The sequence below is a fragment of the Trachypithecus francoisi genome, unplaced genomic scaffold (genome assembly GCF_009764315.1).
Source record: "Trachypithecus francoisi isolate TF-2019V2 unplaced genomic scaffold, Tfra_2.0 Lachesis_group12, whole genome shotgun sequence".
Taxonomy (NCBI): Eukaryota; Metazoa; Chordata; class Mammalia; order Primates; family Cercopithecidae; genus Trachypithecus; species Trachypithecus francoisi.
Genome location: NW_022681457.1, coordinates 63537117 through 63551022, shown reverse-complemented (window position 1 = coordinate 63551022; position 13906 = coordinate 63537117). Strand labels below are relative to the sequence as shown.

At 44.1% G+C, this 13906-nt stretch overlaps 1 protein-coding gene across 6 annotated transcripts in view; it reads right to left on the bottom strand.

Moving 5' to 3' along the window:
* GARRE1 (granule associated Rac and RHOG effector 1) overlaps nt 1-13906 on the bottom strand; it is a 106171-nt gene that overhangs the window by 76431 nt on the left and 15834 nt on the right. Inside the window, exon 1 of one of the 6 annotated variants that reach the window (XM_033225648.1) lies at nt 13138-13391. The exons of the other annotated variants lie outside the window; for them this stretch is intronic. The gene's annotated coding sequence lies outside the window, so the exon portion shown is untranslated. Of the gene's footprint in view, nt 1-13137; nt 13392-13906 lie in introns of those variants that run through there. 6 annotated transcript variants of the gene reach the window in all.

Genomic DNA, 13906 nt, shown 5'->3' with positions numbered 1-13906 from the left:
CCGGTGACTTAACAATAAAGACATTCACAAGGGAATCTCAGCAAAACAGTAATGAGAAAGTCTGAGGGCCACAGTCTATTTAACTGCAGGCCATTTTCCAGAGGATGGAGAGAAAGCAGAGGAACCTATATTACAAGACAGACCAGAGCAAAGCTGGCCACTTTTTAGAACGCGTGGGGCCAAAAGAGGACAGAGAGGCAGAGCCCTTTTTCCTGGAGGAGCTGGATAAACGCCCAGCTTTGAGTCAGCAGGTATAGAAATCAGGAGTGCGAAACTGGCTAATCAACCTGATTTCATCTGTAATTCCCATTCCTGATCAATCAGCCAACTCTCACTAAGGCAAGAGGACTACTGGAAAAACAGAGGGACCTCCTGCAAATTACGTATATAAACAACCCAGTTCTTCATTGATAAGGATCACCAGACAGTGAAGGAAAACCAAAAGGACAAAAAAGGACAACTAAGATGAAAAGGTGACCAGACCTCAGAAGAAACATATATTTTAAGTCCCAGAAAAACATCTGAAAAGAAATTCTGACTGCTATTCCTCAGACAGGGTTGGAAAGATAGTGCATCCTTAAAACAAAAGTGGGGCTGGGCACAGTGGCTCACGCCTGCAATCCCAGCACTTTGGGAGGCTGAGGCAGGTGGATCACAAGGTCAGGAGTTTGAGACCAGCTTGGCCAACATGGTGAAACCCCGTCTCTACTAAAAATACAAAAATTAGCCAGGTGTGGTGGCACATGCCTGCAATATCGCAGCTACTCAGGAGGCTGAGGCATGAGAATTGCTTGAACCCAGGATGTGGAAGTTGCAGTGAGCCAAGATCACACCACTGCACTCCAGCTCTGGGCGACAGAGCGAGACTCCGTCTCAGGGGGGAAAAAAACAAAAGCGAACAAAAAAAGGAAGTAGAAATCAACAAAGAATTCTTGGAAATAAGAAATATGATTGCCAAGATAAAAACAAGGCAAGAAATACAATGGGAATGAAGTAAGGTATAGGGTATACAAAAACACACAGACACACATGCTTGTAGCTTTTAAAATAAGCCATGGGAGAATAAACCAAAAACCAACAAAAATGTTTACCTACAAGGTACAGAGAAGAACAAAGACAGGGAGGAAAGCCAGACTTCTTTCAATCTATCTTGCTTATGGTTTTATCTTTAGAACTACACAAATATATAAGCAAAAAGCAACTATAAAAAAGAAAAATATCCCTAAAACTTAAAAGACAAATGAATCTATATTATTTACCAAATTAGTGGCATAGCAACACAGAGAAGAATTATTTCAAGTTTAAACCTGTGTTTTGGCCAGGTTCACACCTGTAATCCCAGCACTTTGGGAGGCCGAGGCAGGAGGATTGCTTGAGAGTTCAAGACCAGCCTGGGCAACACAGTGAGACCCCATCTCTATAAAAAACAAACAAAATTGGCCAGGTGCAGTGGCTCATGCCTGTAATCCCAGCACTTTGAGAGGCAGAGGCAGGCAGATCACAAGGTCAGGGGTTCGAGACCAGCCTGGCCAATATGGTGAAACCACATCTCTACTAAACATACAAAAATCAGCCAGGTGTGGTGGCGGGCGTCTGTAGTCCCAGTTACTCGGGAGGCTGAGGCAGGAAAATCACTTGAACTCGGGAGACAGAGGTTGTAGTAAGCGAGATCATGCCACTGCACTCCAGCCTGGGTGACAGAGCGAGACTCTGTCTCAAAACAAACAAACAAAATTATCCAGACATGATGGTGCATGCCTGTAGTCCCAGCTACTGATGAGGCTGAGGTGGGAGGATCACTTGAGCCCAGGTGGTCAAGGCTGTAGCGAGCCAACATGGCACCACTATACTCCAGCCTGGGTGACAGAGTAAAGTGGTCTCCATCAATCAGTCAATCAATAAAATCGTGTTTTGACTGGACCCCTCTGGTGTTACTGTCAACAAATGAGAAAAGACAAATATAAAATCACAGATATAGGCCAGGCGTGCTGGCTCAAGCCTGTAATCCCAGCACTTTGGGAAGCCAAGACGGGTAGATCACGAGGTCAGGAGATCGAGACCATTCTGGCTAACACGGTGAAACCCCGTCTCTACTAAAAAATACAAAAAAACTAGCCGGGCAAGGTGGCGGGCGCCTGTAGTCCCAGTCCCAGATACTCGGGAGGCTGAGGCAGGAGAATGGCATAAACCCAGGAGGCGGAGTTTGCAGTGAGCTGAGATCCGGCCACTGCACTCCAGCCTGGGCGACACAGCGAGACTCCGTCTCAAAAAAAAAAAAACAAAACAACACTTTAATCCTTCATTTGAATTGGAAGTCAGTCAGTCTGAAATCATAGTATACCTTTTTCTTTCCATAAAGTATGTATTTCCTAGTTCTATTAAAAAAAAAAACCTACTGGAATTCACATCTTAGTTGTAATGAATGCCCTTAATACCATTTCCCACCAAAAAGAATCAGAACTACTTGAAGAAATGGCTGATTCTGGAGCTGGGATCAGAAATTTTTCTGATAAGCCCCGGACTTCTTGTCAAGCCAGAAAGCAGTGAACTCATACAAGACTACTAGGCTCAGGTCAAAAGCACCTAGAGTCAACCCGAAAAATAAGTTCCATTAACAATCAATAATGGGACAACATAAGCATCAAAAAGAATAACCATTTAGAGGTGAAAACCATTAAGTATATAAAAATTACTGAATTCAGACTTAGCAATAATTTCTTGGATATGACACCAAAAGCACAGGCAACAAAATATAGATAAACTGGACTTCAAAAAGAAAACTTTTATGCATCAAAGGACATTACGAGCAAAAAGCAATCCATAGACAAAAATATTTACAAATCACATACGGGAAAAGGAACTAATATCCAGAATATATAAAGAACTCCTACAACTCAACCACAAAAATCCAATTTTTAAATGGGCAAAGGACTTGAATAGACTCTTGTACCAAGAAATATACAAACAGCCAATAAGCACATGAAGAGATGCTCAACATCACTAATCACTAGTGATATAGTTTAAATCTGTGTCCCCATCCAAATCTCACGACGAATAATAATTCCCAATGTTGGAGGTGGGGCCTGGGAGGAGATGACTGGATCATGTGGTGGGTTTTCCCCTTTGTACTCAATAGGGAGTGGGTTTGAGACCTGGTTGTTTAAAAGTGGGTAGCACCTCCCTCTTCTCTCTCGGTCCTGGCTCCTGCCATTTAAGATGCCTGCTCCGCTTTGCCTTCTGCCACAGTAAAAGCTCCCTAAGGTCTCCCCAGAAGCAGATGCTGCCATACTTCCTGTACAGCCAACTGAACCACTTTTGTTTATAAATTACCCAGTTTCAGGTATTTCTTTATAGTAAGGCAAGAACGGACAGTACAACTAGAGAATAATATAACTAGGAAAACGCAAATCAAAACAACAATGAGATACCACTTCATACCCCCTTAGGATGGCTAATGTTAAAATAAACAAAACACAGAAAATAAGTGCTGACCATTGCCAGCGTGGGCAACATGGAGAAACCCCGTCTCTACTAAAAATAAAAAAAAAATAGCCAGGCGTGGTCCCAGCTACTTGGGAGGCAGAGGTGGGAGGATCACCTGAGCCTGGGAAGCACAGGTTGCAGTGAGCCGAGATCGCAGTGGGCCACTGAACTCCAGCCTGGGCCACAGAGCGAGACACTGTCTCAAAAACAAAACAAAACAAAACAAAAAGCGCTGGCAAGGACATGAAGAAATTGGAAGCCCTGTGTATTGCTAGTGGGAATATAAAATAGTGTAGCTACTGTGGAAAACAGTAGGTGCTTCCTTAAAAAAATTAAACATGGAATTACCACGTGATTCAGCAATTTCTGCACATACATGCAAAAGAATTGAAAGCAAGGACATGAACAGGTATTTCTTCACCCATGTTCACAGAAGCATTATTCGTAATAGTCAAAAGGTGGAAACAATCCAAATGTCCGTGGAAGATGAATAAACAAATGTGGTATATCCATACAATGGACTATTATTTAGCATTAAAAAGGAAGAAAGGCTGGAAGCAGTGGCTCATGCCTGTAATCCTAGCACTTTGGGAGGCTGAGGTAGGAAGATCGCTTGGGGCCAGTTTGAGACTAGCCTGGGCAACATAGCGAGACCCTGTCTCTACAGAAAATTTAAAAATTAGCTTGGCATGATGGTGCACATTTGTAGTTTCAGCTACTTGGGAGGCTGAGGCATGAGGATCACTTGAACCCAGGCATATGAGGCCACAGTGAGCTTGATCGCGCCACTGCACTCCAGCCTGGGTGACAGAGACCCTGTCAATAAATTCTAATAACATGCTCCAACATGGATGAACCTTGGAGACACTATGCTAAGACGCCAGATACTAAAGGACAAATACTGTGTGATTCCATATATATGAGGTGCCTAAAACAGTCAAATTTTTGGAGACAAAAAGTAGAAGAGAGGTTGTTCACCAGGAGCTGAGAGAAGGGGAAAATGCCGAGTTACTGTTTCATAGGCAAGACTTTTGTTTTTGTTTTGAGACGAAGTCTTGCTCTGTCGCCCAGGCTGGAGTACTAGTGGCACAATTTTGGTTCACTGTAACCTCTGCCTCCTGGGTTCAAGCAATTCTCATGCCTCAGCCTCCCAAGTAGCTGGGACTACAGGTTCATGCCACCACATTCGGCTAATTTTTGTATTTTTAGCAGAGACAGGGTTTCACCATGTTGGCCAGGTTGGTCTCAAACTTCTGACCTCAGGTGATCCACCCGCTTCAGCCTCCCAAAGTGCTGGGATTACCGGCATGAGCCACCGTGCCTGGCCAAGACTTTCAGTTTGGGATGCTGAAAAGTTCTGGAGATCGATGGTGGTAATGGTTGCACACTATTAATGTACTTAATGCCACTGAAATGTATACATAAAAATGGTTAAAACTGTAAATTTTATGTTATGCATATTCTACCACAATAAAAAACATGAGTCAAAAATGATACTAAGAAAAATTCCATTGGTCACCTATCTGTGGAGGTGTTAAGGCACCAAGCTATTGTTCTGAAAACTGTTGGGGATGTGGGGGTGAAATCAAGCATTTATACTGCTTTTCCTGTTTATATAGTTTTTTTTGGAATACTCCATTTAGAAAAGAGCTTAATCAAAGAAAATTAGCCCATAAATATAGAAGAAATGCTAGGAAAACTATTATTTTGCAACTCTAATGAAATAGTGTATCTAGTCAATGATTATTAATCACTGTTAAAATGATATGGTGAAACTTGATGGGGAAGTTTATGATGAAGGAATCAGGCATAACACCTGAACCCACTAATTACTTTCAGCATCATTAAGGTGGGGAACTAAACATATAATTATATGCCTATCATTGTGACAAAATAGGAAGCACACAGCACCACCCAAAAAATATTTTTGCCTAAAATACTGAATCAAAATCCAATCGAGTCTCTATATCTAGCGAATAACTTATAGGAAACATGAGAGACAGAGACACTCCAAATTTCACGTGTTTTTTCATAGGTCTTTTCAATCGTATTCTTCATAAGTAACCACTGATCTTATTAGCCTAAGTGAATTAGGATTCTGGTAGACCCTTGGGGGCAATTTTTACCAGTTTGGTCCTCCAGTTGCATTTTTATTCCTTTCTGCCAACCTTTTAATCTTTCTTCTGCATGCAGTTTACAAAGAATTTATACCCAATGGTCCCTGGCACTTCAAATAAAATCAAACTCCTTACTGAGACCCGCACAGCCCTGCCCACCTCTCCAGCCTCATGTTTTGCCTCCTGACCCTCGCTCATCATTCTGCAGCCACACCATTCATCTTCCAGTTCTTCTAGTGCCCCAAGCTCTTTGCACATGCTGCTGCCTCTATCCAGAAAGCTCCTGCCTCCCACCTACTCATGATGCTCCTCCCTATCATCCTTTAGCTCTAAAAACAAGTGTTACACCCTCAGAGAAGCCTTCCACAGCCAACCTGTCTAATCTAGGGTCACCTCCCCCCTACAATGCTGTCTTGTCTTCATGACAACTTGCAATCATCTTACCATTTTATTTGCATATGTACACCTTACCACCTGGCACATAAGCTCCTAAAGACAGCAATGGCTTGTTCATAGCTGGATTCTCGCAAGTGTGCTGGCCGACTCTCTGGAAATCTGACATGAATGAGCCATTGTTCCAGTGGCACTGTCGTGCAAACCTGAGAAACTGGCAGCTATAGCAAGCTACCTCTCCACCTGAAAGGTGACTGGCTTGTGGAAACCTGGCAGTGGCTGCAGCATCTGTGACCTTAAGACATATGATATGAGGGAGAAGGCAGAGATCATAGTCTTCACTTCCAAAGTCAGAGCCAGGTAACAGGATTATCCAGAACTCTCCTCTCATGCTCAGGCTTGATGTGGATGGAGCACACTGGCTATTTCTCTGGGGAGCCTGTCCTTTAACTTTTACAAATCTGTATATGGCACCTTCCACTGTACATAAACACATATGTACATACACACACACATACATACACACACACACACACACACACACACTCTTTTCCCCTCCTTTCTACAAACAAATATGTATGTTTGTTCCTTTAAAGTTTCAGGTTTTGCAACTTAATTTACCTTGCCAAAACTGATGATCAAATATGTACGGGCTGGGCGCAGGGGCTCACCCCTTAATCCCAGCACTTTGGGAGGCCGAGGCAGGCAGATCACCTGAGGTCAGGAGTGTAAGACCAGCCTGGCCAACATGGTGAAATCCGGTCTCTACCAAAAATACAAAAATTAGCCGGGCGTGGTGGTGCACACCTGTAATCCCAGCTACTCAGGAGGCTGAGGCAGAACTGCTTGAACCCAGAAAACATAGGTTGCAGTGAGCCAAGACGGCACCACTGCACTCCAGCCTAGACGACAGAGCAAGACTCCATCTCTAAAGAAAAAAACAGGCCGGGAGCGGTGGCTCAAGCCTGTAGTCCCAGCACTTTGGGAGGCCGAGACGGGCGGATCACGAGGTCAGGAGATCAAGACCATCCTGGCTAACGCAGTGAAACCCCGTCTCTACTAAAAAATACAAAAAACTAGCCAGGTAAGGTGGCGGGCGCCTGTAGTCCCAGCTACTCAGGAGGCTGAGGCAGGAGAATGGTGTAAACCCAGGAGGCGGAGCTTGCAGTGAGCTGAGATCCGGCCACTGCACTCCAGGCTGGGCGACAGAGTGAGACTCCGTCTCAAAAAAAAAGGAAAAAAAGAAAAAAACAAACAAAAACCAAATATAGATGAACCCTCCAAATAAGATGTGCCAATAAGCATATGAAAAGACAGTCGGGCCGGGCGCGGTGGCTCAAGCCTGTAATCCCAGCACTTTGGGAGGCTGAGACGGGCGGATCACGAGGTCAGGAGATCGAGACCATCCTGGCGAACACGGTGAAACCCCGTCTCTACTAAAAATACAAAAACTAGCCGGGCGAGGCGGCGGGCGCCTGTAGTCCCAGCTACTCGGGAGGCTGAGGCAGGAGAATGGCGTAAACCCGGGAGGCGGAGCTTGCAGTGAGCTGAGAACTGGCCACTGCACTCCAGTCCGGGCGACAGAGCGAGACTCCGCCTCAAAAAAAAAAAAAAAAAAAAAAAAAAAAAAAAAAAAAAAAAGACAGTCAACATCATTAACTATCAGGGAAATGCAAATCAAAACCACAATGAGATACCTCTTTCACAACCACTAGGATAACTATAATCAAACAGACAATAACAAGTGTTGGCAAAATGTTACAGAATTTGGAATCCTCATATACTGCTCAGGGGAATACAAAATGATACAGACACGTTGGAAAACACAGTGGCAGTTCCTCAGACAGTTAAACAAAATATTACCACACGACCAAGAAATTCTACTCCTAGGTATATATCCAAGAGAAATGAAAAACATACCTACACACAAACATGCATATGAATGTTTTGAGCAATATTATCATAATACCAAAACCTGAAAACAACTCAAATGTCTATCAATTGACAAATGGATAAACAAAATGTAGTATAACTATACAATGGAGTATTATTCAGCCATGAAAAGGAATAAAGTACTGATACACGGATGAACCTTGAAAACATTATGCTAAGTGAAAGAAGCCAGACCCAAGAGGCCATGTATGGTTCCCTTAATATGAACTGTACCAACTAGGCAAATCCATTGAAACAAAAAGTCAATTAATGGTTGCCTAAGGCTAGGGGTGGGGGTGTGGAATGGGGGAAATAAGGGACTGCTAATGGGTATATGGTTTATTTGCAGAGTGATGAAAACATTCTAAAATTGGTGATGGTTGCTATGAATACACTATAAACCACCAATTTATATACTTTAAATGGGTAAACTGTATGGTATGTGAATTATATTTCAATAAAACTGTTACAAAAAATATAAAGATGAATCATTCCTAAACAATTCCCTCTTCTGAGAAAAAAAAAAAAAAAAAACACAGAAAATGTTCTGTCCTCTCCAATCCACAAAAATGTAAATCCAAATATCTACCCTTGATAATGTGGAGACACTACAGGAAATTCTTTAGGCAGATTAGTGAAGTTATTGTCTATGAAGTTCAAAGCCCAACCATTTCCATGTTTTTAGTCAGTTCAGACTGACTCAAACCATATTTAGAAATCCACTCTAGAAAAATGCTTTGAAGAATTTTATTCTCAACATTCATAAATTAAAAAAAAAAATTCATAAATTTAAAATATCTATCCAGGCAAAAGAAAATGCCTGGAAAATTCAGTGCTTTGCTCGGACCTTCCTTAGAACTCTACTTTTTTAGCTCGAGCTCCTTTATCTGTTACCACATTACAAAGTGAAGCAACTCTGTAGGTTGCTAACACAAAAAGACGCTAGTGCTGGCTCTCCTCATACCTCCTGGCCATTCTTAGTTGCCCCTTTGAGCTACTCCTCCTCTGACAGACCTTAAGTGTTGTGCCCTCTCTGTTTCTAAGAGCAACATATTCCTTCTGGGAAGATTCCCAAATCCATCTCTCCAGCCCAGATCTTTGTCCTGTGCTCCAGAACCCAAATATTCAACTGCCTAGTGGACAGTTCCCAAAGTCAAAAATCCAAAACCAAATTTCCCAAGTCTTTCAATATGCCTTCCCAGTCTTGGCAAATGACATTACCATCTGCCTACTTGAACAAGGCAGACACCTGGGAGTTACCTCTACTCCTCACTCTCCTTCACATCCAATTAATCACAGTCTTATCCTTCCTGCCTTCTTGAGACGGAGTTTCACTCTTGTTTCCCAGACTGGAGTGCAATAGCGAGATCTCGGCTCACTGCAACCTCCGCCTCCCAGGTTCAAGCGATTCTCCTGCCTCAGCCTCCCGAGTAGCTGGGATTACAGGCATGCACCACCACGCCCGGCTAATTTTGTATTTTTAGTAGATACGGGGTTTCTCCATATTGGTCAGGCTGGTCTCGAACTCCCGACAAAAGGTGATCCGCCCGCCTTGGCCTCCCAAAGTGCTGGGATTACAGGTGTGAGCCACAGTGCCCGGCCTCTTCCTGCCTTCTTAGTATCTCTCAAGTCCTTTCCCTTCTATCTTCACTGCCGTACCAAAGCTACTGTTTTTACCTCCTGGCTGAATTACAGAGGCACCTCCTGAGTGATCTTCCAAATGCCTGGGCTACTCCCCTCTGGATGCTGTGTCTCCAGAGTCAATGTGATCACACCACTCTGTGCTTAAAATTCACTATGGCTCTCCACTACCCTTCCCAATTTTCTTACACCCAACACCACCCACTTCCTACATGTGCCATCTTCCCTCTCGCCACCTGGCCACACGTTTCATTTCCACTGTCTGGAAAGCTCTCTTGGCTCACTCTCTTTCCTCTTGGATGTCTAACTTAGGCATCACTTCTTCTGAGAAACCACTTTGACAGACTGAGCGAGGGGTTCCTCTGCTGCCGTAACACCCTGTTTTTAGCCCCATCTTAACATTAATTCTGCTGTACTGTAACATGCTAGATCACAACTGCCGGTTTGCTCTGGGTTTCCCTGCCACCTCCAACCCCCAGGACCTCTGAGCTCATTCAAAACATCCAAGGGTGCTAAGCACGTTGTAAACATTTAACAGATATTTGTTGAATTATCAGTTCATCCTCAGTATTTATTTAAAGGTATTTCTTTACAACATTCGTGAAGTCACTCTTGCCAACCACAGAGGCAGCAGTTAGATGCTAGAAATAAGGCTCTGTTTAAAATAAATAAATAAGCTGGTGAAGACATGCCACGTCCACACAAGTACTCCCCAAAGAAATGGACCAGTCACTAAGTGTCTACGACGTGTCAAGCATTATACTTGGAGCTTCAGGTATAAAATAACTTGAAACAGCTGACATTAACTGTGGGTAACAGCCAGGCACTGTGCTATGCAGTTTACATGTTATCAAATGTATTTATTTATCTATCTATCTATCTATTTTCGAGACAGGGTCTTCCTCTGCTGGCCAGGCTGGAGTGCAGTGGCACAATCTCGGCTCACTGCAATCTCCACCTCCTGGGTTCAAGCGATTGACCAGCCTCAGCCTCCCAAGTAACTGGGAGTACAGGCATGCACCACCACGCCTGGCTAATTTTTGTGTTTTTAGTCGAGATGGTTTTCACCATGTTAACCAGGCTGGTCTTGAACTCCTGACCTTAAGTGATCCAACCTCCTCGGCCTCCCAAAGTGCTGGGATTACAGGTATAAGTCATCACACCTGGCCATGTTATCAAATTACGAGGTTATCACAATGACCCTGTAAGGTAGGTGAGGCATCTAACAAGATGAAGTGAGTTCTTCACGTTCTCACCACACGGCTAAGATAATGGTCACCACACAGCTAGGTCTGGGATGTGGCAATCTGCTGCCAGAAGTTGAGCTCTCCATCCTTGCACCATCCCACCTCTGTCAAATATCCAGACTATGGCACTCTGTTTACCACTCTTAGGAGATGGTTAAGGCTGTCAGCTTCTTGGAACTGAGGCGAAGTTAAGCTGGAGCAATGAAAAGTGACTTCTCTCAAGGAGATCATGCTCCATATCACTGCTGATGATTCCCAAATTCAACTCTCCAGTCAAGACCTCCCTCTCCAAGGACCAGACCCATGAGGCATCTCTGCAGGGTCTTCAAGTTTTACGTTTTCACGGCCGCCCATTGGGGCTCACGCCTGTAATCCCAGCACTTTGGAAAGCCGAGGTGGGTGGATCACCTGAGGTCAGGAGTTTGAGACAGCCTGACCAAAACCCTGTCTCTACTAAAAATACAAAAATTAGTCAGGCATGGTGGCGGGCGCCTGTAATCCGAGCTACCTGGGAGACTGAGGCAGGAGAATCACTTGAACCCAGGAGGCAGAGGTTGCAGTGAGCCAAGATTGCATCACTGCACTCCAGCCTGGGCAACAGAGCAAGACTCTGTTTCAAAAAAAAAAAAAAGTTTTACCGTCACCTTTCCATTTCCCACTCCTCCTGCTACATTTACTGCCTTGCTTGGTCAAAGGCACAACCAACTTTTAACCTAAACCAGATGGTCCCTGTCCTGTTCCCTGACTAGCCTGTCCTTTCAATCCTGCCAATCCTGTTCACCATAGTGCCAGTTCTATAGCAACTGTTCCATAAATGTTACCTATTGTTATTATTATATCCTAAATGCTTCTCATCACCTCCTTTACCCTTGCACTACTCAGCTTTCAAGGAACTTGACTCCCAGAGCAAGCAAAATCAAGGCACAGAAGCTGACAGAATGCCTTCTATGAGGACAAGAAGCCAGCCTGCCAAAGGCTCAGGTCCTAGCTTTTTTTTTTTTTTGAGACTTGCTCTGTGGCCCAGGCTAGAGTACAATGGCATGATCATAGCTCACTGCAGCCTTAACCTCCCAAGCTCAAGTGTTCCTCCCACCTCAGCCTCCTAAGTAGCTTAGCTAATTTTTATTCTTTGACTTTTTGTAGAGATGGGGTCTTCCTACATTGCCCAGGCTGGTCTCAAACTCCTGGGCTCAAGCGATCCTTCTGCCTCGGCTCCCAAAGTGCTGGTACTACAGACATGAGCCACCACGCCCAGCCCCTAGCTCTTTCAATGAAAGTACACAGAAAGAGCCCGGCGCAGTGGCTCACACCTATAATCCCAGCACTTTGAAAGGCTAAGGCGGGTGGATCACGAGGTCAGGAGATCGAGATCAGCCTGGCCAACATGGTGAAACTCCGTCTCTACTAAAAAGACGGGTGTGGTGTGTGGTGTGGTGTGGGTGTACAGCGCACACCTGCAGTCCCAGCTACTAGTTAGGCTGAGGCAGGAGAATCGGTTGAACCTGGGAGATAGAGGTTGCAGTGAGCCAAGACTGTGCCACAGCACTCTAGCCTGGGCAACAGAGTGAGATCCCATCTCGAAAAAGAAAAAAAAAAAAAAGAAAGAAAGTGCACAGAAGGCATACCTGAACGCTAGCTGAAGCTGATAGAGCACAGCACACTCTAAGTAGCAAACTAAGAATTATGAGAATGTCAGATATGGAAGTAGAAACTAACAAATGGCTTCAGTCCCAGGGAACCAAACATTCTACTTTATTCCATTTTATAAAATAGTAATTAGTAATTCAATTCTTTAACACAGTGGTTCTCAACAATGGGGAAAAGTATAATTACGTGTCCCTCTCTGCCCTACCAATACCTGGCAATGTCTGGAGTGGGCAGCATCCAGTGGGTAGAGGCCAGAAGTGCTGCTGAACATCCTGTAACGCACAAGACAGCCCCTACAAAGAATTATCCACCCCAAAATGTTAATAGTGCAGCTCTTAAGAATCTCCGATAAACTAATGCTTTGAGCACCTTCCATATTCAAGTTAACTAATGTATAACAAGTATTACTTCTTTCTGGGGAGATGATACAAACTTTCTCCATAAATTAAGCTATAACTGGTCCATAAGATAAGAAGAGGCATCATCAAAAAAGAGGCTGATAAATGCTAAGTAAGTCGTTTAGAAAACAAATGCCATGAGTTCAGAAGAAGGAGGGTGCCATAGAGGCTGAGGTTCTCCTCAAAGATATCAGAGAGCAGACTGGGCTCCTCAGCTCACTTCAAGCTGCCAGCCAAGGCCCCCTAGAAAGTAACCAGAATCCACCTTCCCATCCTTACCTGCAACAAGGCCTCTCCCTTCAACTTAACCTTCCCTCAAGCTGCAGAGGCCACAGGGCCACAACATCCCACCCACATTGTTACTGCTGAAAAAAGCCCTCACCTCCTTCACAAAAGTGCTGTCCTCCAACTAAACAGCAACCCCTATCTCCACCCACAAGGCTGAGGACATGATGTCACTTCAACCCAATCACAAAATCATGTTCCTATGACTCCCAGAGGAAGAAGGTAGTGAAAAGACTAAGGTGGAAAATGCCTTAAATGGCTCAGGTCCTAAGGCCTTGTCCTCTGCTACCTAAAATCACTGCTTAGCAGCAGCCAGCCAGGAGCCGCCTCATTTCCTGTGCAACTGCGGTAAAAATAGGAAGTGGGGGAGGAAGTTCACAAAGCAGAAACAAAAGTAATCACTGCCTAGCTTCCTGAACACAAATCACCGAGCAGGGAGGGTATCATTAAAACATCACAAGAGAAAGGCGGGCATGGAGAGCAAGGCCAGAGGAAAGGAAGTGACACTTTGGGGTGGGGTCCACCAAGCCCAGACTATTTCTGTGCCTGAAACACTGCTCCAAAAGGAAAACTGGACAAAACTGGACACTAGCCTATTCTACAGAAATGGCTTCCAAGGAATTAATACTAAAGCATGTTCACTTGAAGATATGCAAAAACTGAACTATTCTAGCAAAGTAAGAAATATCAATGAAAAAGTTTTAAGGAGGCCAAGATTAAACTATTTTTCTAGTCAACAGGTAGCTACTAAAACAAAACAAGG